The 24,947-nt window shown below is 44.5% G+C and overlaps 1 protein-coding gene across 1 annotated transcript in view; it reads left to right on the forward strand.

The window, feature by feature from the left end:
* The first annotated feature begins 15,722 nt into the window (after window positions 1–15,722).
* LOC118094779 (vigilin) overlaps window positions 15,723–24,947 on the forward strand; it is a 55,729-nt gene continuing 46,504 nt past the window's right edge. Inside the window, exon 1 of the mRNA XM_035135448.3 lies at window positions 15,723–15,984. The gene's annotated coding sequence lies outside the window, so the exon portion shown is untranslated. The remainder of the gene's footprint in view (window positions 15,985–24,947) is intronic.

Raw genomic sequence — 24,947 nt, forward strand, 5'->3', positions numbered from 1 at the left:
TGTTGTTAGACTCCAACTCCAAGCAGCCCCAGCCAGACAGCCAATGGTAAGGGGTGATGGGAGGGCATGAGGTTGACCAAGTAGTCCCTAGCCAACAACCACACTGCTTTCTTAGGGGGTCAAAGATACAGGCCATCTTTTTTCAGAGTTTCTCTTGTTTGCTGCCATCTATTATCCAACATTCCACCAGGAGATATTGTCTGACCAAGAAGACCCAATGGTCCAATCCAAGATGGTAGAAGAAAATGGATGACTGGTTAGAGGATTCAGTTCAGTGTCAAATTACAACAGGTCTGGCTCAGACATATGTTTTGAACGTCTCCTTCCTGAGGCAGTCGTCGCATTGCTGCTGCCAGCAGCTGTCCATCCTGTTGCCCAAACTCCGAACACGGCGCACCTTCCGTTTGGAAACCAGGCCTTTGCGTTTCTCAGCCATCCTCAGCTCTGTCTGAGCCTCCTTGTTCTTCTTCTCCTCGGCCAAATGGCAGATCCGGACAGCGCCTTCCAGGGTGAGCCTGTCCTCTTGGAGCAGCTGCTGCCTGGCGAGGCCGTCTCGGCAACCCAACACGACTTGATCCCGCACCAGGGACTCCCGCTGGGCCCCAAAGTTGCAAAAACGGCACTTGCGCTGCAAGTCGGCCAGGAAATCCTCCAGCGACTCGTGGGGCTCCTGGAAGCGGGTGCGGAAGAGGAAGCGCTCGTAGGCCTCGCTGCGGCGCGGCACGCAGTGTCTTTCGAAACGGGCCAGCACCACCTCAAAGTCTTCTTCTTCCGCCGGGTCCAGCTGGAAAGAGTTGTAGACCTGCAAGGCCTCTGGCCCAGCCACCGTCAAGAAGAGGGCCACCTTTTGGTCGCTGGGCCACTGCGCTGCCCCCGTCGCTTTCATGTAGAGGAGGAAACGTTGCTTGAAGAGAGGCCAGGTCTCTTCCAAGTCCCCGTTCATCTGCAGGTCTTCAGGAGGAACCAACAAAGCCATTTGGGGATGGATAGATGTTACGTTCGAGAGATGCCTTGCTGCCAGTATATCGCTGGAGGTTATGTCCAAAGTAGGGAGGCTACTGGTGCACTGCCTTGCACACCAGCATCAAGCTCCTATTTGTACCTCCCGTCGGGTGCAAAGTGATGAATCATGGGGGAACCATGCAGGGCAGGCAGCGACACGCTGCCTTGGTTCTCATCCCAGCTTTGTCACTCCAGGGCAGGAGTTGATGAGACTGAATGTACCCATCTGGGAAAGGAAGGGACTCACCAAACAAAGCTTTACATGAGCCGCCGCTTAAGGGCCATTAGATGACAGCTCTCCACCGCCACATTCTCCGACTTCTGCCTGGGGCTGCAGCAGGATTCCCAAATACAACCCTGTGCACGGGGTTTCCTGCGTCAGCAATATTTGCCGGTTGCACACAGCAATGGGTTTAGGGACATGAGCTGCATACACATTTAAAGCATATTGCTTCCCCCAGAGAATCCTGGGAGCTGTAGTTTACCTTTCACCGAGCTACAGTGACCGGCACACTTAACAAACTACAGTTCCCAGAATTCTTTAGGGGAGGTTATGGGCTTTAAATGTATGGCGTCTATGCAGCCTTAGGCGATCCCCCAGGGCAACAGCATTAGCGGTGCAGAAATGCAACAGTAAAAAAGGATTAAAACAAACAGTTCATCTTCACTCGTAAAAGCTGGGAACTGTGTCCTGCTGGGTTAACTATGTTTTCTTCTTAATGCACAGGAAAAATTGGCAGCATCGGCGTCTGTTGAACAAGCTGGGTGTGGGTGTACATGTGTGTGGGTGTGTGGATGAGAGAGAGAATGCTCGCAATCAGATCTATGCATGCAGACTTAATCTCTTGTACAACAAGAATAAATCAGGAATGAAACAGAATCACAATGTGGGCTCTAAATATAAGTGAAAAATAAAACATGTTCCAAAGTAAGAGCTTTTCGGCAGCGGAAAAGGACTCCCTCGGAAGATTGTGGACTCTCCTTCCTTGGAGGTTTTTAAGCAGAGGTTGGATGGCAATCTGTCATGGATGTTATAGCTCAGATTCCTGCATTGCAGGCAGTTGGACTAGATGACCCTTGGGGTCTCTTTCCAACTCTACAAATCTATGAAATTGAGGCAGAGAGTGATGAAGACTGATGGGCAAACCTGTCAGTTTCTGTTTCTCATTTTTTTCAGTCCTAAATTTGGTTTGCCCTGTTTCCATATTTGTGACTTTTACCGGTAAATAAATTATATATGAACATTCATATACAGTTTCATTTCAGGTTCTCATATATGCATTTTTATATGCCATTCTGCCTAGTAGATGAATATACTAGGAAAAAGTAAATTGGCATGAGAATTTCCACCTAAAAGAATGCGATCTTTGTACAATGTATTTGTACTAATATTTTTGCTTTCATTTTTCACTACAATAAGCATTTTTGTATGCATTCTTAGGTGGGAGAACAGCGTTGTGAAATTCAAAGAAGAGTGACTTTTGGAAAGAGAGCCGTTTTTTCAGCTGCATACTGGTTCAGGAAATATTAAATTAGTGGTTCACATTAAAAGGAGAGGTGGGGACTAGATTCCTCCTGATGCTCCTTGCTTGGGGCAACATTTGGCTTTGGGGCTGGGCCTAGTGGCCCTATATCCCCAGGGTCCTGCCAGTCTTGAACAATCTACCTTCTCTGCTCTGCCCAATTCCAGTTGCTCTATGTTGGACTTCCCCCACAAATGATCCGAAAGCTGCACTTAGTACAGAATGCTACAGCCACGATTCACCTTTCTGCCCGCTCAAAGATTTAAGTTGCCGTGTTCCTGGTGAGGATGCCGAACTCCGAAGAGCCATAAAGCGAGCAACTCTTACCCTCCCTGCCTGTTTTATGGCTTTCTTTTTCATGTGTTCGCTTCCATCTGCTGCTGTAATTGTTCTCTCCGTTTTATATGCAATATACAGTGTTATAAAATTGTTATAAAATCATATTGGGGGGGGGGGGGTTTGCAGGACACCATTATTAATGAACAGAGAGGGGTGACAGAATTTGACAGCTGCAATACCCAGAATCCTGTTCAATGCCATCTTCCCTGTCTCCCCACCCCTCCAGCTAGGACTCGACCCTGCCTGAAGGAAGGCTTAAGGATCTGCATATGCACAACAGTTAGCATAAACTCACACATTTCCCCTCTCCACCTCCCCTCCGCCCAGAACAAAACAATGTTTCCAGAAGAAGGGGGGGGGGGAAACCGCCCAAATCCAAAGTTAAACTTTTCTACTCAAGTTAATAATACAGCCTATTATATGTTCTCTTACCATGAAATCTCTATCCGCTGCCTCTGTATTAGAATTGCTGTTTTATATCTTAGAACTGTATATGTCAGGACTGCTACCTTTTAATTAGAAATCCCTGCATTAGGTATGTTTTCCAGGTATATTTTCTGTATGAACCCTGTATGATCCCAACCCACCTGAACCTTGCCCTACTACCACCCTATACCCATTCAAGGACACACGGACAATAGAGGGATTAGCTGGAACAACTTTATTCAAATAAATTGCCATCCTCAACGTAGCCCACCCTTCCATGGCCTGGAGGAAAACACTGCCGGGCGGACTTCCACCCCATGGAAATCGCCAGGAACTGCCCCACCTCTGCACCCATCTCGACTGATTGCCCTTCCTGCCAAACAACAAGGAGCACCATCAACGACAGGAGAAGAGAGATTGACATCTCTCCATCTGAAAGGAGAAGTCATCTCCGCACCCAGCTAATCCGATCTCCCACCCGTCGCCCTTGTCTCCCCCTCCCTCCTAGTCCAGAGATTTCCATGCATGAACAGGAGGGTATATAGGGGGACTTCACCATTTCCCGGGGTTCCTTCCTTCTTTCCAGAGGCAGGGACCCTACAGCTGTAGCTTTGCATTCTGCAATAAAGGGATCAGTTTGTTTTTCCTGACAGCATCGTGTGGTCTCTGTCATTTTCCCGGCGGAGCTGAACTTAGTGCAAATTTTGGAGCTTCCGACCCGCGTCTGTCCTTCTTAAAAGGCAACGCATTTTGGGGTACATTTTTCATAACAATATGGCGAGCCAGGGCAGGAGACTCCGTTTAGCCGTACTCTTGGGGCGCCGTGGTTGGGGAGCCCAAGCGCACCCAGCCATTTGCAGGGGGGATCCCCTTCCCCGACTGTCCCTGGAGTTCTGGCCTAACTGGGATCCTTAGCGGGACCACACAGGGAAAACAAACAGGATCCAGACGGCCGTGGGGGTTGATTTTACAAGATTTTTCTTCTCCTGATTGTTGCGAGGTGACCAAGCTTCAGGAAAAGAAGGCAGCGCGCTGCGACGTGAGTATCAATAGGGAAATTGGCTTTTCGGGGTGGGAATTGTCACAGCAATCAACTCTTTCCTGTTTTCCATAGCCAAAAAACCCAAAGCCCGTCGGAGTCTGCCCAGGCTGGAAGGTTTTGCGGCTGCCCTTTCCCTCCCCAAGGCTTGTTGTCCGTCGGAGTTTTGCCCAGATAGCAAGCCTTGGCAACTCTTCCTTCTCTCGCTTACCTATCCCGGGTGAAGACGCCCCTCTGCCATGGCGACCTTTTGTTAGGTATGACCCATGACCAGAGATTGCAAGTGCGCCCGTTCCCTCTTCCTACTTTGCATTTCCTCAGGTCCGATCTGGCATTGCGTAGGCAAGCGTTCAGTAGGACCTGAGTCTAGAGAGCAAGAGGCAGGGAGATTGCTGTGGCACTATTAAATTGTGGGTGGGAATAAGAGTCCTCCTCGGAGTGTGCCCACTTTCCTAGAACGTTTTCCTAAGGAGACTTTCCAAACCCCATTTTCCTTTAGAGAGCCCTTTAGCAAACCTTCCCAAGCCCACTTTCCTATCGGAGTCGGTCCACTTTCCTATCGGAGTCTGTCCACTTTCCTTAGACGTGCCCCAGGTTCCCCAGGAGTCCCCAGAACCCCGAGAGACCCCAAAGCCCCGTCGGAGACTGCCCAGGGCTAGAACTTGCGCAAGTGCCCCTTCGGAGACTGACCAGGGCAAAAATGGGTGCACCCCTGTCCAAAGAGACAACTCTGCAGGCTTCAGGGGAGAAATAAGCCCAAGGAGAGCTTACTTCCCGTCTGAACTCTGATAGACGCCTCCAATTGTATTTAAGAAATGTTTCAGGGTCTAAAAAAAACAAAAAAACAAAAGAAAAAACCAAAACAAAATGCAAGCTTGCTTAAATAATCTTATGTAAGGGCTTGATCAACCCAAAAACAATGGCAAATATTTAAAGAGTGGAGGTAGTGTGTAAAGGTTTGTTTTAAAGAGGCTGTAGAAGGCCATTTTTTCCTCTCCAAAAGTAAAAAGAGGGGGCAGGATGAAGGAAAATAAAGAGTAGTAAGTTTGAAAATGCTTGCTCAATGCTTTGAAAAAATTTTGAAACTTGAAAATGTTCACTTCATGAGGTGTGCAAATGTTTGGTATTGAGAGAGGCTCCAAAGGGGAGTCTTTCTCCAAGTGACTAGATGAATATTGACTAAAGGAAAATTGAACAGCTATTCCAATAAAGGTGATTTGTTTGTCAAGAGTAGAGCTTCCATAGCCAGGAATTGTCTATCTGAGTCTAGTTTTAACTTTGATTGTGTTGGACAGAAGGGTTCTTGTTGGGCTCCTGATATCAGTCTCTTAAGGAAAAAACTCATCTGCTAAAGGGTTCTGTATAGGGTTGGTATTCTCAGTCAAATCTTCTGAATCCTGCATCTTAGAGGGTTAGACTAAATGACCTCAGGGTCCCTTCTAACTTCCATTTTAGAGCTATGTGAAAGGCAATGTGTCTGATGTGGTGATGGGTTGAAATTCAGCCCAGCTCTGCTTTCTGGCAAGGAAAGATTATTGGTTTTCAGAGTTAGAACAAGAGTGTCGTTGGTTTTTAAGGAGTGATTATATAAGTTTTTACCATTTTGTCTATTAAGGTTTAAAGTTTAAGCACATATGAAAGTCTTGACCATTTTCCCTTGTAAATAAATGGCAGAAAATATCTTATGAATTGTGACCCTGTAGCCATTTTCCCATATATGAGGGGGCAGGGAATTTTAGTCTGCCCATGGCTGAAGTTATTTAAAAAAAAACCAAACATTTGCAATTTATGAATTCTGACTGGTCATTTACCCGTACATAAGGGGGCGGGTCATTGTTCCGCTAATGACTAGAGGGAAAGCACACTAATAATAATAATCCACATTTGTGAAATATTTTGAATAAAAGTCTGCACCCCAAAAACCCTGTAGATAAAGGGGGCAAATCTAGATTTCTTTTGCCTGGGGTATCCCCAAAAACCCTGTAGATAAAGGGGGAAAATCTAGATTTCTTTTGCCTGGGGTATGAGATGTTTATATAGTACAGTAAACATGGCTAATTAGTGCCATGACTTCATTAAGGAGTTTAATTTGACCAAACTTTTCTTGCAGCTTTCTTGTGAAAATATTGGGTTGGGTTGTCTGTGAAAATATTGGGTTGTCTGGATGTTGAAGTTTTATATATTTAAAGTTTAAGATTTATAAGCCTGCTTCCTAAGCAGCAAGGAACAGGAAGTAAGAGGTGTCAGAAATATCTCAGGACACAAAAGCTATAGAAATGGATTTAAACTGACCAAAAATAATTTAATTTGACCACTTTTTGTTGCTGGTTTGGTGGAAGTGTAAATTGTTGGGTTTCTGTGTAAAATCTAACCTATTCACCCTTCCCTTCCTCTATTCAAATGGTAATTTAGCCAACACCAGCAACACTTTCAAATGGTACAATGGATTTCTGAATCATGAACTTTGTACATGCACAGAGGCTATGCCAGCTTGAAGAGAAAAAATAGAGAGAGAAAGGAGGTTAAAAACAAAACAAAACAAAAACAGCAACCAAATGCTGAAGGGCCTGTGCCATGCAGGGGAAAATTTGTTTAAATTTCCTTATGTGTCTTTGACTCCAGGGGGTCACTTGAGAAAACAAAAGGGTCAAGTGTTGGACCATCATTCCAAATCTAATATGCAAAATTCTTTCCAGAGGTAAATATCTCAGCACTCCCACTTTGAGTTCATCGCTTGAGTACTTTCATCGCTTGAGTACTTTTTGTTGTTGTTTGTTTCCCCTTTCAACAGGATACTGATTGTGATTTTAGTCAAGGGCTTAGAAAAAACTCCAGACTATGCAAACCAAGGGTCTGCTCCCCCTTTCCAATGGGTATTCAGGAAGCACCTTCAGATACTTATCTATTTGCATTTCACCCCAAGCATTAACTCCCGCATAACCTCCCCCCTTGCAAAGTTCCAACCTAACATGCAAAAATTATTCTCACAGCTTTCCCAGGAAGAACATTTCTAAAGGATATGTGAACCTTTAAGAAGACTAAACTCCAGTAACAAGTGTTTATTTTTTCCTTTCTCCCACAGCAAAAAAAAAAGGGGGGGGGAGTGAAGTGATACAAACAGTAATTTCCTTTTTCCTCTTTTATTATTTCTCTTTGGCTTTGACGCTTCTCTTTAGCTTACAAATAATCTGCTTCCATTTATTAAATCAGTTTTTCCATTATGTCTATTAAATTAATCTAACCATACTTGTACAACTTTAGATTGCTACTCTTTATTTTCATTTGAGATGCTCATTATTAGAAATTGTGTGTTTTAGCATTTATTTATTTATTTTGGTTCCTCATATGTCAGTGTTTTGTTTTGTTATATTTTGGGGCATGTCCATCAGTCCATCACGTGGAATGCCAATATTAACCTGTATGGTCTTTATAATGTCTTCATATTATTTGATAATAATTTTTTTTAATCTGAGATTTTTGTGTCAAGTTAAAAAAAAAAATTGTTGTTTGAGTGGTAATCTAAATATCATTTTGTTTTTATTTATGCATTTTTTCTATTTCTACTTTTTCTTCCTGTACATACGAATGTAGCATCTAAGTCATTCTTTCCTGTAAATAATAATAGTAATAATAATCCCTTTCAAACAGGATACGCGAACCTCAAAGAGAATTCAGAACCACACATGGAAAATGTTAATAACTTATCAATTGTGTCCTAATTAACAAAATTGTTGTCCTCCACAGCCAAACTAGGTGAAGTAAATTAAACAGACTGAGTAGACAATAACAGCAGTAATTAAATATGAATGATAATAATAATATTTAAATGAATAAAATGCTTAACTATGATCACATATTATTTGCAGCTTCCCAAGAAGAACTTTATAGAATATTTTCCCCTTTATTATTATTATTATTTAACTAATTATATCTTCAGGCCCCAACCCCCTACAGGCCTATTTTCAAAAGGATGTTTTACAGGAAATCAAATGCTAATACCATCCCCTCACCACCTTACCAACCTGCCAATGCATCACAGTGGCCACAACAATTTATTCCCATAAAAGACTTGAGAAACTAAGTAATTGAATTATGAAGGGCATTTTATCTCTTAGCTATAATGTTTCAGCAAGGTTTAGAAGTGCTGTTAACTTCCTCCCAGTGACTCAAAGGCAGACAAGAAAAGCCCTTGTGCCCAAGGTTGGAAATACATGCAAAAGCAGCAAGAATTATCTCAAGTTCACCCAATTGCCTCAAGATATACAAATGGTGTAGACTTAACAATGTGAAGGTTTTATGCATTATGTGTTATTATGTAGGAATGCTGAAATGTGTCAAATGGGACGGACAAGGGGGGGGAATGAGTTACAAGGATATTTCTTTTTTTATTTTAGACTGTGCCCTCAAGACTGTGCAACTGATATATAATTATGTTTTATGTTACGTGATACTCTGCAGAAACCTTGACCTATGTCTGACAAGTATATGTTATTTCCACAAAAGGGGGGGGCATTTTTGTGTGTAATTGCTTTCATGTTTTATGTATAGTTAGTTATTGTATAGTGTAACATTCCTTATGCACCCAATGGTGGTATTATTCCTTATACGCCCAATGGAGGACTCGCCCAATGGAGGACTCATGTTTTCTAAAAGATCAGGCTATTGCATAGTCCATTGTTGAGATTTAGATCAATTTATGACCACATTTCCTTATCTCACCTGGCACTTTGTAGTGTGCCAGCCTTCTTTTTACCAAGAAGCAGTTTCAGGATTCATGAAACCAGCAGATACAAGAAGGTGTATATGCCTTGATTTACCTGGAATGATTCCTTATAGAATTAAATTGACCAATTTGGACATGTGCCCTTTTCAGAATGGTTTTTATGGGGCTGTATAAATTATAATTGGGTCAGTTCTAATTGGGCAAGTGTATCCAAGGTGCAAGTAGCTTTCTCCCTTTAAGAGTAACTGAGCAACTCCCTACTACAGTGCAAGACCAGAGCCTATAATAAAAAAATCCCATAGAAAGCCCAAGGCAAAGGCATCTCTCTCATGACATGCCCAAACCTGTGGCAGCTATGGTGAGTGCCAGGTGACATGGTCGATATGAAAGCCCTAAGGGGATTCACCAGGGATTGTTGCTGCTGTGCCATGATGGAGGTGTGGGACCAGAAAGCTAACTTTTACACCTGAGAACACACAAAAGGCAAACTCCAAGGAAACTGCATTTTTCAGTCATTGGTGGACCTTCCGGTAAATGTAAGGCATATACCATTTCTTATAAAATGCTTCTCCCAAGCCCCCCTTTGAGCCGCCACCACATACCCCTAGGTTGTGCCAATGTACCACCTGGGAAATGGAGAATACGTCACTGTCGATTATGTGAGGCAATGATTGGTTGTTAAACAACAATATTGCCTCAGAGAGGGGGCTGTTATAAAATTGTTATAAAATCATATTGGGGGGGGGGGTTTGCAGGACACCATTATTAATGAACAGAGAGGGGTGACAGAATTTGACAGCTGCAATACCCAGAATCCTGTTCAATGCCATCTTCCCTGTCTCCCCACCCCTCCAGCTAGGACTCGACCCTGCCTGAAGGAAGGCTTAAGGATCTGCATATGCACAACAGTTAGCATAAACTCACACATTTCCCCTCTCCACCTCCCCTCCGCCCAGAACAAAACAATGTTTCCAGAAGAAGGGGGGGGGGGGAAACCGCCCAAATCCAAAGTTAAACTTTTCTACTCAAGTTAATAATACAGCCTATTATATGTTCTCTTACCATGAAATCTCTATCCGCTGCCTCTGTATTAGAATTGCTGTTTTATATCTTAGAACTGTATATGTCAGGACTGCTACCTTTTAATTAGAAATCCCTGCATTAGGTATGTTTTCCAGGTATATTTTCTGTATGAACCCTGTATGATCCCAACCCACCTGAACCTTGCCCTACTACCACCCTATACCCATTCAAGGACACACGGACAATAGAGGGATTAGCTGGAACAACTTTATTCAAATAAATTGCCATCCTCAACGTAGCCCACCCTTCCATGGCCTGGAGGAAAACACTGCCGGGCGGACTTCCACCCCATGGAAATCGCCAGGAACTGCCCCACCTCTGCACCCATCTCGACTGATTGCCCTTCCTGCCAAACAACAAGGAGCACCATCAACGACAGGAGAAGAGAGATTGACATCTCTCCATCTGAAAGGAGAAGTCATCTCCGCACCCAGCTAATCCGATCTCCCACCCGTCGCCCTTGTCTCCCCCTCCCTCCTAGTCCAGAGATTTCCATGCATGAACAGGAGGGTATATAGGGGGACTTCACCATTTCCCGGGGTTCCTTCCTTCTTTCCAGAGGCAGGGACCCTACAGCTGTAGCTTTGCATTCTGCAATAAAGGGATCAGTTTGTTTTTCCTGACAGCATCGTGTGGTCTCTGTCATTTTCCCGGCGGAGCTGAACTTAGTGCAAATTTTGGAGCTTCCGACCCGCGTCTGTCCTTCTTAAAAGGCAACGCATTTTGGGGTACATTTTTCATAACATACAGTATAAGGAAATTTAAAAATATGCACGAAATAAAAAAGGGAGCAACTCCCTGGAGGGCAAAGGGAATGTGAGGAAGCGAAAATAGGAATGCAGGAGCAGCGAACAGTAATGGGCGGGAACAAATAAGGGACCCTGAAAAAAAAAGAAGAAGAAGAAGAGGAAGAAGAAGAGGAGGAGGAAGAAGGAAACAGGCATTGTTTGGATGCCATGGGGATGTGGCAGTTTTCAGGCCTATTTAAACCACCCACGTTTTTTGGTTTTTCAGTTTTATTTCATTGTATTCTATCTATCTATCTATCTATCTATCTATCTATCTATCTATCTATCTATCTATCTACTTCTTATCCTCACAAGGGTTGGTGACTGGTCTTGTCGTGCCGCTGTGTAAATACATGAATACATAAATAAGAATAAGAATAATGGAAACGAAATGAAAGTTAGAAAGGCTGCCTCAGGCCCTAATAGACAGTGAACAACAGGGTGTGTGAGTGTGTAATGTGCATTTGTGCATTTGCCCCTTCATTTGGAAGTCTTCCCTTCAGTCCTCCTAGGCCTACAGAGGCGACACAGCAGCGTCAACAGTCATTATCTCATTCCTGGCTCGGGATTCCCAGGCCCTGTTGTGTATGTAATAGGGTTATGTAACAGGCTGCTATCAGGCAACTCCCAACTCCCCCCCAGGGCTAAAGTTTAATTACAGGCCCCGTTAGGTGACCAAGCGACTCGTGAGCCATACGCCAAACTGGATTCCACCTTCAGGCTGCCAAGTCTTGGGTACAGTTCTTTTATGATGGAGAGCAGATGGGGCTGAGTCAAACCCTGCTCATGCTTAAGAATAAAGCTGTGTACATACCGTACATTTACGGTACACCTCACCTCCTCCACCACGAATCCTGAAAATTGAGGTTTATCCCTCAAAAAAACTGCAATTCCCAGCACCCTTAGCAAACGACCATCCCTAGGATCTGTAGGTGTGCACGCTTTAAATGTATACAGCCAGAGGCTGAATCTGTTGTTGTTGTTTAGTTGTGTCCGACTCTTCGTGACCCCATGGACCAGAGCACGCCAGGCACTCCTGTCTTCCCCTGCCTCCCGCAGTTTGGTCAGACTCATGTTGGTAGCTTCGAGAACACTGTCCAACCTTCTCATCTTCTGTCGTCCCCTTCTCCTAGTGCCCTCCATCTTTCCCAGCATCAGGGACTTTTCTAGGGAGTCTTCTCTTCTCATGAGGTGGCCAAAGTATTGGAGCCTCAGCTTCAGGATCTGTCCTTCCAGTGAGCACTCAGGGCTGATTTCCTTAAGAATGGATAGGTTTGATCTTCTTGCAGTCTATGGGACTCTCAAGAGTCTCCTCCAGCACCATAATTCAAAAGCATCAATTATTCGGCAATCAGCCTTCTTTATGGTCCAGCTCTCACTTCCATACATCACTACTGGGAAAACCATAGCTTTAACTATACGGACCTTTGTCGGCAAGGTGATGTCTCTGCTTTTTAAGATGCTGTCTAGGTTTGCCATCGCTTTTCTCCCAAGAAGCAGGTGTCTTTTAATTTTGTGACTGCTGGCACCATCTGCAGTGATCATGGAGCCCAATAAAGTAAAATCTCTCACTGCCTCCATTTCTTCCCCTTCTATTTTCCAGGAGGTGATGGGACCAGTGGCCATGATATTGGGTTTTTTTATGTTGAGCTTCAGACCATACAGATATAAAAAATGCTGTGAAAAAGCTTTTTTTAAAAAAATGTTGTAACATATACAATGGAACCTTGGTTCTCGAACATAATCCATTCCAGAAGTCCATTCGATTCCCAAAACATTCAAAAAACAAGGCGCGGCTTCCAATTGGTGCAGGTGCCCTGGAAGCAATAGTCGACAGCAGCATCAGATGTTCGGCTTTCGAAAAACGTCGAAAACTGAAACGCTTACTTCCAGGTTTTCGGAATTTGGGAACCAATTTGTTCGTCAACCAAGGTACCACAGTAAGTTACTTTGAGTTGCCTTGTGCAAGAAAAAGCAACTAATATAATAAACATTAGGAAGAACTTCCTGACAGTAAGAGCTGTTCAGCAGTGGAATTTGCTACCAAGGAGTGTGGTGGTGTCTCCTTCTTTGGAAGTCTTTAAGCAGAGGCTTACAGGCATATGTCAAGAATGCTTTGATGGTGTTTCCTGCTTGGCAGGGGGTTGGACTGGATGGCCCTTGTGGTCTCTTCCAACTCTATTATTCTATAATTTGAAATGGTTTTTAATTGTGTTCCTACATGGATTAAAAAAAACAATTTGTATATATGTGTGTGGGGGGGAATCATTTTGTTGTTTTTACTGTGAAATCGCTTTGGAGATATTTTGCAGAAAGGCAATTCATAAATTGAATCAAATCAAAATAAACAAACTTGTAATAGTCTTTTCCGGGGCCAGCCTAAAGAGCTGAGGTTATATTTGCCAGTCTGTCAGACTGTCCTCATTTACATTAACACTTTTCCTTGATGAAAACCCTCAAGGTTTTCTCCTCTTCCTTTTCTTAATCTCCAGCATTGTCATCTTCCTAAGAAACTTCCTCATTGCATTTCCTCATTCCCTAGTTTCCCACCTGCTCAGTGAGGCCACCAACACATCACATGACTTGTTTGCATTATGTCTGAGCTGTGGCCACCCCTTTATTTGAAAACAAACAAACAAACAGATTTTAGAGATTTCTCCAGCTTGGTGACTGCTCCCCATAGCTGCCAAGTTTTCCCTTTTCTCGCGAGGAAGCCTATTCAGCATAAGGGAAAATCCCTTAAAAAAAGGGATAACTTGGCAGCTATGCTGCTCCCTCTAATTCAGCTGCTGATTTCCCCCCTTGTTGCAGTGTTGTGTTAGAGCCTCTAGGTGTCACTGTGTTCCATTAAGAAATGTGAATCACTAGAAATTTTTCTGGAGCACAAGCAATGCTGCAAGATTGTTCTAGGAGTGATAAGGATGATAGGAAGCCATCATTAGCCTGAATGTATCACCCTCTCCAACATCTGGGCATTACCTTTCTCATGATTACGTCAAAGGATGACCCCTGCCACTCAATGCAGGTTCTGTGAAACTCACTGCCATCGGATTTGGTTATGGCTGCTAGCATAATAGGCTTTCTTTTAAGGACCAGTTGGCTATGATTAGAGCAAGAAGCCTTACAAACAGCATAGCTATGATTTCCTGATGGGAGGAACAAAGCAGCAGCTCTTATCATTTTGTCTTGCTTATGAGCTTCCTCAGGGCAGCTGGGTGGTCAGTGTGAAAATCATACCTAGTGGGGTTTAGTTCTGCATACAGCACAAAACATTCATTTTAGTCAAAATAGTATCCCACTCCCAAGGCATTTCTCAGAAAAGGGTAAAAGAAAACAATTTTATATTGTGCAACATGAAACACTTTTAAAAATGCATTGCAATAAATATCTCATCTGAGAGCCTATGAAAAGAATAAAATCAATTATAACATGTCTGAGGAAATAGGAAGGATTTTAAAAATTTGTATGACAATGGGAAGAGATGGGGTGTAGATTTTGCCCATGATGGAAACATGCAATTTTGGTGCCATCACCAAAAAGTTCCTGCCAATCTGATATTAACAAATGACAGGCCAGAAAACAGGGCCTTCGGTGGTAATCTTAGGGATCCAGTAGGTTTGTATGAGTGCAAACAGACCTTCAGATAACTTGGTATGTAATATATTGTCCTCCAGGGGAAAAAATGGTTTCTGTCTTTTTGCATTCAGAGGGGAGGAGAGGAATGAAAAGAGAAACTTTCCAGACCTATTGAATTCACGGAATCAGAGGCCAGTCTTGGGCAAGATAATAAAATGTGTGGCTGGACAAAACATAGCCTAGGTGAGATTATTTTTGCCAGAGGACAGACTGGATTTCTTTCTTTCTTAAACGTATAACTGAACTACAGTAATAAAATATTCCACCACTTCAAAGAAAGAATGAAAAACAATTGAGCATGGCCAGGTAGAAAAAAAATTGTGCAAAGGAGCTAACACAGTAATTCAGTGCCTTGCACCATCTGGCAGGGTTAATAATAAGATGCATTTAATATTTGATCCTAAATATCAGGGAGAATGCAGGAGCTGGTGCTGAAAGCCGACCAAGTTTTTTTGGAAAATAATGCCAATAATATCAATAGATCAAATGGCTAGCGGTTTGCTGTCGTTTCCTAACCCCAAAACCAGCTGCCCGAAGCAACCACTTCACTCCATCATGGTAGGCCCGGCCCCTTAAATTTGTGCACCGAAGAAAATTGTGTTCAAAGCGGCTCCCAACACTACACAGAAGGCACAGTGACGAAAGAGCATGTGTGTCAAGTTCCTACTTCTGGTTCCCAATTGAGCACGCTGTGCTACCATGGCAAAGCCAACCGTAGGGCTAGAGCGGCTCCCCCACCCCCACAAACTTTCAAAAGATTCAAAATAGACCCCGTAGCACCTCCTCTCAGAAACTATTTAGGCTCGTAATCAGCTGTCCCCGCACATAACAGCCTCTCTAGCGGCCGCCACGTGCTTCCTGCCCCGCATATGGCTGCCTTCTGAACCGCAAAACGCCGGAAGTCAAGTCTGCGCGCCAACTTTCCTCCGTGGAGGGGGGAGAGAGGGAAGGGCGCGCGAAGAGGAGCCGGGAGCGCGCGCTCTCTCTATACCGGCGCATGCCTACATTCAACCCTAGGCTCGCATGCGCCTGCGCGCTGGGGCCCGAGCCGCGGGCAGGGGTGGACCGTCCTCGCGCCGCCGTGACCGCGGATTGGCTCCGGCGGCGAAGTGGGCGGGGAGAGGAGGCGGTGCACTATTTAAGGAGGCTCGGAGGGCGGGGACGGGGAGGCGTGTCCGAGCCGCGCTCCTTGTCAGTCGGCGCCGGGAAGCGGCAGGGGGCGGAGGCTGCGGCAAGAGCAGCAGCAGCGGCGCCGGCGGTGGAGGAGTCGGAGCAGCCTCCACCACCCGCCTCCTCCTCGCGGCTTCTTCTCTTTCTCCTTCCCCTTCTCTTCCCGGCCTCGGCGGCGGCCGCCGCAGCCACCGCCACGCTGAGCCTCCAGCAGCGGGACTCGCCGGCGCCGCCGCCACAGCAGCAGCAGCGCAGGTGAGGCGGCGCGGGGGAAGAGCCTGGTCCCTCCGCCGGGGCCTGGCCGCAGAGAGCCGAGGGATGCACTGCGAGGGGAGCGAGGCTGCAGGGAGCACGCAGGGCACCCAGGGATTTTGGGGTGGGGGTGAGTCTGGGTGGGGGGCTCCCTTGCAAAAAGAGAGAGATGTGGGGATGCTCGTTATATGTGGTCTTCAGCAAGAGCAGGTGGAAGGGAAATTGCAGAGGTGTGGTGGGGATGGTATCTGGGGTCTGATACAGGGATGAGCAGCAGAGAGGCTTGAAGCGATGTGGGGTGGGCGGGCGGTGGGGTGCCTTGAAACGGTGTAGGGGGCCAATGATGGCGTGGCGCTGGCGGTGAAAAGAAAGCGGGGGCTCTGCTTTAGGTGTCTCCACCAGAGAGGGGACTAAAGGGGTGTGGGGTGGTAGCGATGCCCACCAGGGAGGTTCGGAGGTGTTTGAAGGGCGTTAAAATGGGATGGGAGAGTGTGCGGGTCTGTCGAGCAGGTGGGGTTGAAGGGATATAGAGGATAGTATGGGATGACTGAGGTGTAGTGGGGATTAAAGGAAAAGGAGAAGGGGCTGTGGTGTTTGAATGGGGGTCCTGGAGAATGGGAAGGCTTGATCAGAGAGACCTACAGAGAAATTATGGGGGTGTCTTAAGCAGCAAGGGCTCGGAGGAGATTGGGATGCACAGAGGTGCTGGCATGGCTAGCTGCAGCGAAGGGGAGGGCAGTTTGCTGTGGATGAGCTGTAATTCCCAGGATTCTTTATTTTTTAAAAAAATATTGGAAGTTTCCAGCATTTGTTGACCCTTGGAGTATGAGGCAAAACGTAAAAGCGCAATTCCGCTAATTTTTGTCTGTGTGAGAAACTACCCTGCCCCCCTTTCAGTCTTTTGTTTTGGTCCCCGGCCCCTATAACATTTCTACAGATGCCCCTGGGTGAAAGGTGAGTGGGGGGAATTTGATTGTTAAAGGGAGGTCTGATATGTGTAAGCTGCTGCAGGCAAGTGGAGATTAGGGTGATGGAAACAGGGTAGGCAGCGATATTGGGGTATCTTTTGTTGGGTGAGGGGGTTCTTCACCTGAGAGCAATAACAGCAGATACAGGGGTACGGTGGGATGCTGAGAGAAGCATGTGTGAGATAGCAGTCAATTAATGGTGAGGGGTTCAGGGCACCATTGGGAAGAAACAAATATAATGTGGGCTCAGGTTGACTCTGCAAAAAGAAGGGTGTTTTTTTTTTAAGATGTGGGAAATGGATTGTGGCAGTAGAGAGCTATGATAGGGCATTTCAGATATGGCTGTTAAAATAGTGGCATGGGGCCCTAAAGCAGTGTGTCCCTTGAAGACTGTTGTGAGAGAGTGGCTTTGAAACAAGAATAGATAAAACGGGGAATAAGATGCTGACTGCACAGTTGGAATGTGGGGACTTCCCTAAGAGGATGAATAAGCTTTTTTGTGGCCTTATCCTTCAACATAATGCAGGTATCTTCAGCCTTCTCAGGCCCAGCACCCATTTTTAACCCTAACATGCACCTGGAGGCCCATTTCTTCATCTTTTACCATACATTGGCATGCAATGGGCTACGTTCAAGCTACACTAAAGCCAGAGGTTTCAGCATTTGCATGCATCCAAGCATTGTCACAATTTGAGGACTCATTCAAGCCAGGCAGAAGTGCACAAGAAAGGCACAGAGCGTAGTTGGTGAGTGGGTGTGGCTTGTACTAGAGTCCTGATGAAAGCCTGGAGAACTGCGTTCAGCCCCTGGGCTTGAGGTTCCCCATCCCTCTTTGCTATTGTGGTGACAGACTTTATCTGCTCCCGTCAAGAGGACTAGAAGAGTGGGGGAATAAACAGTCTTGGAGAATGCATGGAAGAGAATGGTGCCAAGCCAAACTCTCTCCCTTTAACTGTTACGATAACTACTAAATTTGATGCCTGTTGCCTTAACAGTTCTGCAGTTACTCAGAGGATGGCTTTGGTCTACTCTTAGTGTTGGTTACTATAGTTTGTAACCAATTCAGGTCAAGATTGACTATTGATTGCTATAATTCTTACTCCGATTTCATATGCAGCTATTAAGTTGTCTATCTCTCTGGGGCAAAAGCTAGTGTGTGTGGAAATAAAAACCTTGGTGGGACCTAGAAATTCACCTGAGTGTGGAGGGACTTGCAAAATGCTGGAGACACAAAGACTATTAAGACAAGCTTGAGTTCTGAAATGTGCAGCACTGGTTTCGAGTTTGGCTTCTCAGTCATACAGGATGAGGTGCCTCTTGAGTGAGGTGATCTTAAGTCTTCATTCCCATTAACTTATATCTATATGCTATTTAAGAAGATTTATACATTTTTTCAAAAGAGTAGAAATGGTTTACAAAAATATTAAATGAGATACTACAATTTTCAATAAATACTGTAGTTAAAAACATTATTGAACAACATTCGGAAGATAGTTAACATCAACAGCAGCTGAAAAGAAAGTACATGTAACTTAATGTCTAGACAGGCATGCCTAAACAAAAACGTTTAAGCAGGTGCCAAGAAGAGTAGAGGGAAGGTGTTGGTCTGGTGTCAATTGGCAGGGAGTTCCAAAGTGTATGTGCTGCTACACTTAAAGATAAATTACTTACAAATGCACAACCAAGTATTATGCAGCAGTGACAGTTTTGCAGATTGAAGCAGAAAAGTGGTTATATCTTGGTCATGGCAACCCTGCAAGTAAAGTGGTCCCAAGCTATTAAAGGATTTACCTTTTAAGGGCTTTGGTGTTCTATGCAGACAGGGACTCACTCCTCTCAACTACCACGCTGCAGCATTCTGCACTAGCTGCAGCTTCTGGGTCCAGCTCAAGGGAAGCCCCACATAGAGAGTATTGCAGTAGTCCAGTCTTGAAGTCACAAATTCCTGTACACCTTCAGGACTCCTGTACCACCTCAGACTCTTGGTACAGGAACAACCATAACTGCTGTACCAGTTGAGATGTGCTGGGGCTGGCATATGAGTCTGCTTGTTTGAGGATGGGCGTTATTGTGAAACAAAAGCAGGTCTTTTCGCTCTGATATGCAGAGCTTGGTGGAGATCATAGATCCTTAGAAGTGATTCAAAGATGGCCATGGTAGTGTGTCGGGGTTTCTGGGTTTTTTTTTGGCAGTCAGATGTTAAGTCTTCTTGTGTGTTCTGCCACACCTCCTGCTCTCCCTCCACTCCACAGGCCTCTGGGATGGAGGGTAGCTGCAGAGGTGGAAACCACTTGTGGGAGATGCTAGAACTGGAACAGGCTCTCCAGCCCAGTGTAATCGGTGGCTGGAGCTTGCGGAATCCTCCCCTGAGATCTAGTGGTGGAAAAACAAGGCAGGGAGAGATGCTCTCTTGGGAGAAGAAAGGCCAAATGGCTCTTCACCTTCACTTAAATTGCAGAGAGATGGTGTACCACTTTAACAGTTAGGAGGGTTATGGGGTCTGTAGTTTGTTAAATTACAGTTCCTGTGATCCTTCATGGCTGTTAACGTGGCATGAGTGATTTGAATGTATGGGGTGGATATTCAGAGCCCTGAATATCATGGGAAGAAGGAACTGTGGGCATGGGATTTTTTAAAAGTGTTTATTGGAATCTTGAGCCATGCTCATGAATTATCAGCTTGGGAAATGCTACCTGGATTAAAGTATAGATCAGGCATCCCCAAACTGCGACCCTCCAGATGTTTTGGCCTACAACTCCTATGATACCTAGCTAACAGGACCAGTGGTCAGGGAAGATGGGAATTGTACTCCAAAACATCTGGAGGGCCGAGGTTTGAGGATGCCTGGTCTAGGAGGAAGCAGGTGGGGAAACTTCTTTCTCTCATTATTCTGGAACTCAGGGACCCACATTGAAGCTGAATGTTGGAAGATCCGGGGCAGTCAAGAAGAAAGTACCACTTCATGCAGTGCGCAGTTAAACCATGAAATTTTGCTCCTGCAAGAGGTTGTGATGGCCACTGAACTTGGATGCCTTTAAAGGGGAATTGGACAGATTTACAGAGGAAAAGGCAGTCAGTGGTTACTAGTCATACAGCCTCCAGGACCAAGAGGCAGCATGAACCTGAATACCAGTTGCTGAGGAGCAACTGCAGGAGAAGGCGTAGAGTGTTCCTGCCTTGTTCATGGGAGACCCATAGGCATCTGGTTGGCCCCTGTGAGAGCAGGATGCTGAACTGGAGGGACCTTGTGTCTGCTTCAGAAAGCTCTTGGGTTTGTATCCATGGGCAACTCTTGCAAAGTGTCCTCTTGGGGATCGTGGGTGGGTGGGGAGGAGATCCCTCTTCTTAGGCAATATTATATATTTGCTGTGGCAGCTGCTGGACTTGTTACCTTTGCTCAGACCTCCTTGAAGATGCTACCACTCATTTTTGTTTAATAGGGTTACATGAGATTGTGATAGTGTACTTATAATTTGTCGATGGGAATTCTGAGTGCCTTATAAAGCGAGGTTGCCTCTCTGTGGGGGTAGGAACCAGGGGAGCTAGATGAGCTGGGGGGGGGGAATCCTCCTTGTTGGCAGTCTTAGGCCAGCCTTCCTCAACCTGGTGCTCTCCAGATGTTTTGCAGTACAACTCCCATCAATGAGCATTAGAGTGTTGGTTGCAATGGATTGAGTACCCTTTCCCAAAGATGTATCCTCCGCTTTCAGAGCTACAGTGGTACCTCTACTTACGAATGTTTCTACTTACGAATGGAGCTCCATCCGCCATCCTGGATGCGGTTTAGATAGGATTTTTTCTACTTACGGATTTTTAGATAGGGTTGCTTCGACTTACAGATTTTTTCTCCCAATGCATTCTTATGTTATTTGACATACAATTTTTTTCAACTTACGAATGTGGGTTCGGAATGCATTAAATTCGTAAGTAGAGGTACCACTGTATATATCTTCTGTTTGGGGATTTGAAAGCTCTATTGCATAACAAATACTTTCTGCTAGTTGTGGAGCATGGGGCCTGCTCTACAGTTAAAATTCTGATAACTCCACCACTCTACCTTGAATTTTTACTAGTCTTCCCTCCATTTCAAGCTTAAAATGGAACATCCCTATGGACTAGGAACTTGGAATCTGCTGCTTGATGTAAACTGGGATTCAGGCCCCTCCATGGAGGGCCATGCATACTCAAGACAATTGAAACCACTGCTTTGTTGATGCTAAGCAGGTCTAGGCCTGGTCAGTGCCTGGAAGAGAGATTTACACCATTTTGGGTTCCATGATGGAAAAAAGTGGGATAAAAATGTAAGAAAATAACTGTCTGAAGGGGCTGTTGTCCCCGTCCCCCCTGCCCTTGGCATGAGGTCAAAGCAAAGAGGGAATAGCCAGACTGGAATCCTTAGCAAGACAGCTGTGCAAACAGTACCAAAGTGAAGTATTTTACTGCCAAAGTTAATGTGTGGAGTAAACTATAGATTTTTTTGGAAAGAGTGACTTAGAGACATATGGTGTTTCTATAGCCTGAACCGGACTGTGCCCATAGACTAGTGTGCAGAGAATTGTTCTGAGGCTTTGGATAAATAGGTTCTTCTGGCAGCATTGACACCTGCCAGCTAACTGCTGGCATCTCTTTCAGGCCATTGTGGGTAGGCATGCTGATTTTTGTGCATGAGCGTTGAGGAGCATTTTCGGGGGGAATGCAGGCTTCTGGGCCACTGAATCCAAATACCTGTCTTATCCTAAGATGCTTTGCCTTCCCCACAAAAGATGTTAATCTGCTTGTTCTGCTTTTGCTCACAGGAGCCTTTCCCAAGCTGGTGCCCTCCCCAACATTTTAGGGCACCACTCCCCATCATTCCGAATCCTGACCACCAGCTATGCTTGCTTGGGACTGTAGGGACTTGAATCTCATAACATCTGGAATGCATGAGGTTGGGGGGGGGAGTTGGTTTGCACAATGTCTGGCCCACACGTATGTCATGAGGAGGTGGAGATGAGTTTCCTCATCCCAAAAAGGATATGGTAGCGTTAGAAAAGGGGCAACTGAAATGATCAAGGGGATGGAGTGAGGACAGGTCGCGGTGTAGGGGCCTTTTTTTAGTTCAGGGAAAGGAAAGTTAAGAGGTAACATGGCAGAAGTTTATAAAATTATGCATGGCATGGAAAAGATGGATAGGAAAAAGTTTTTCTCCCCCTCTCACAATGCGAGATTTTGTCAACATCCAACAAAGTTGAATTTTGGAAGATTTAGGACAGACAAAAGAGAATTCTTCTTCACGCAGCACATAGCTAAACTATGGAACTCCCTCCCACAGGAGGCAAAGATGGGCAACAACCTAGATGTCTTTATTTTATTTTGGCAAAGTAATAATCATACATAAATAAGAATAAAAATGTGCACCCCACCCTCAGGACCATGCCATTGTAGCTCTCCAACCTCCAAAAATTTCAACATCTCTTGCGATGGTTTGACCCCTTTCCAGTTTAACAGTACAAATTCTACAAACACCCTCCATATCTCCTCAATCATTTCTCCTGCATATTCACCATCTAACCGTAATGGCACATGTTAATTTATCATTGATATCTGTATCCCACACCTCTTTATACCATTCTTCCATTTTATATTATGCTTGCCCCTTCCACTTCCTAGCTATCATAATTCGTGCAGCTGTCAATAAATTTGTGAGCAAAGTCCTTCATAGCTTGTGAACCTTCCACCCCATTGTAAATTGATGATAATGCTATCTCTGGACTTTTGGTCAGCTTTAACCCAGTGATTTCTATTATCTCCTTAAACATCCTTTACCAAAAGAATTTGTACATATTTACACCCCCACCACATGTGAATATAATTCCCAGTTTCCTGGCATCCCCTCCAAAACCTAGATGTCTTTTAAAGAAGATTAGACAAATTCATGGAGGATAAGACTATCAATTGCTACCACTAGTCACGATAGCTGTTCTCTGCCTCCACAGTTGGGAGGCAGCAATGCTTTTGAATACCAGTTGCTGGAAAACATAACTGTTCATGTACTCATATCCTGTTTGTAGGCTTCCCACAGACATCTTGTTGGCTACTGTGAGAACAGGATGCTGGCCTAGATGAGCCGATGAACTGATCCTGCAGACTCATCTGTTCTCATGTGTTGGTAGAGTCTGCACAGTGGTGGCACCACAATTGTGGAATGTTCTCCATAGGGATGCCTGCTTAGTGCCTATCCTTATTTTTCTAGGCTTTTAAATCTAGCTTACTGTATTTTTCCGTGTATTAGTTGAGGCTTTGTGACTCAAATCATGTCAAAAAACTGGGGTCGTCCTATACACGGATAGTGGGGGGGGGGGAAGCTGTGTGCCTGCCAGCCAGCTGGTTGGTGGTCCACGTTTTAAGGACTTTTCTGCCCACAGTGGCATAAGGGGAGCAGCTGCCCACTTTGCCAACCCCCAGCAACAGCCCTGCTGGGGTGATGGCGTGCATGCAATTCCCCCTAATAAAAGGTTAACAACTTTGGGCCATCACACCTCATTTTCTTTAAATTTAGTCCCCCCAAAATACACAGGGGAGTTCTCTTTTTCCAGGATTGTTTCTTGGCCACTAGGGAAGCCTGGACAAGCTTCTTAGTAAATCTATAGAGGTCTCCTGGAATAGTTTGGCAATATGTGGTCATCTGGCCTCCTAGTCACTGCCCAGCCATGCTGTACATCCCTGCTGTGAAGGCTGGCTATGCCGACTAGGTCACAGGATGGCCATCTGTGTGGCCCAGCTCCTTGAACATTGCATACAAAATCCAACATAGTTTTTATAGCACACAGTGACAGCTGTCATTTCTGCTGCTTATTTGTTTGCCCCAGTAGCTAACTAGTCCGGCCCCATCTCAATTCCTGGCTTCCACCTCCTGCTGACTAGGGTGTAGCAATTTGTTTTCTAAGATGGTTTTGGTTCCTTTTGGCCTCCCAATCAGTCTGCAGGGCCAATTGCTTACGCTTGGTGCAGCCACGGAACATCCGAACCTTCCTTGCTTTTGCAGTGTGCAGAAACATCAGGTGAATTCTCTCTCCGCACACCTCTTAACAGTGCACAATACACTGGGTGGATAAAAATCAATGATTTTTTAAAAAAAATCAAAAAAATTGGATTTTTTTGATTTAAATCGGATTTTTTTGATTTAAATCAATTTTTTTGATTTAAATTGGATTTTTTTAAAATAAAATGCTTTTTGAGGAAAACATATTACCATCCAAAGGTTATTCCATCATGAAATAAAAATTAGTTTTTTAATTATGTAGTATAAGGTTGTATATGTTTAATTTTTGGGGTAAATAAATTCCATTAATCCATTCACCTCTTCCAGAGGTTTTTGTAAGATTATTGGGCAGTTTCTCTGCCTACAAGATATTATCACAGGTGCTTGGTTTACTTTTGCAGTTCTCAAAACTGAATTTGACTCAACAGAGATCACATGCCTCTTCTTCACAGCAAAAATGTTATAACATGAACAGAGTTGAGAAAAAGACCTTAATCCTATTGTTCTACAAACCTATGAATACAGAAACAACCCCTTCAGTGCTAAGTTTCAAGAAGTTCAGTGAATAGAATAGAAACAATATTTTTCTGATTGTTTGGAGTGGACAGTAAGTTTTTCATGTGTAGGCTGGGCTGACAGTCTAAGTTTCTTAAAATATATATATATTGTTTTTGTTTAGCCAATTAGTTAACAAACATGGATGTTTGTTTAAGCAAATAACATTTGCTGAAATGTTATTGTTTCAGTTGAATAAATCTATTTAAATTGTTATTATTAAGGTAATGATTATTTTTCTCCTTCCTAAGTACAACAGTAAAGTTGTCCAAATATGAATGATTAACCTATTAAACTGGGGATAAAAAAAACTAATATGAAAAGTTGTTATTCTAAAAATCTTCACCTACTTGCATAATAAAGTTATACCAGCAAGAATTAGTCTTTATGATTTAAATCAACTATGATTTAAATCAAGCCTT

This window comes from Zootoca vivipara, chromosome 12 (genome assembly GCF_965207765.1).
Source record: "Zootoca vivipara chromosome 12, rZooViv2.hap1.1, whole genome shotgun sequence".
Classification (NCBI taxonomy): Eukaryota; Metazoa; Chordata; class Lepidosauria; order Squamata; family Lacertidae; genus Zootoca; species Zootoca vivipara.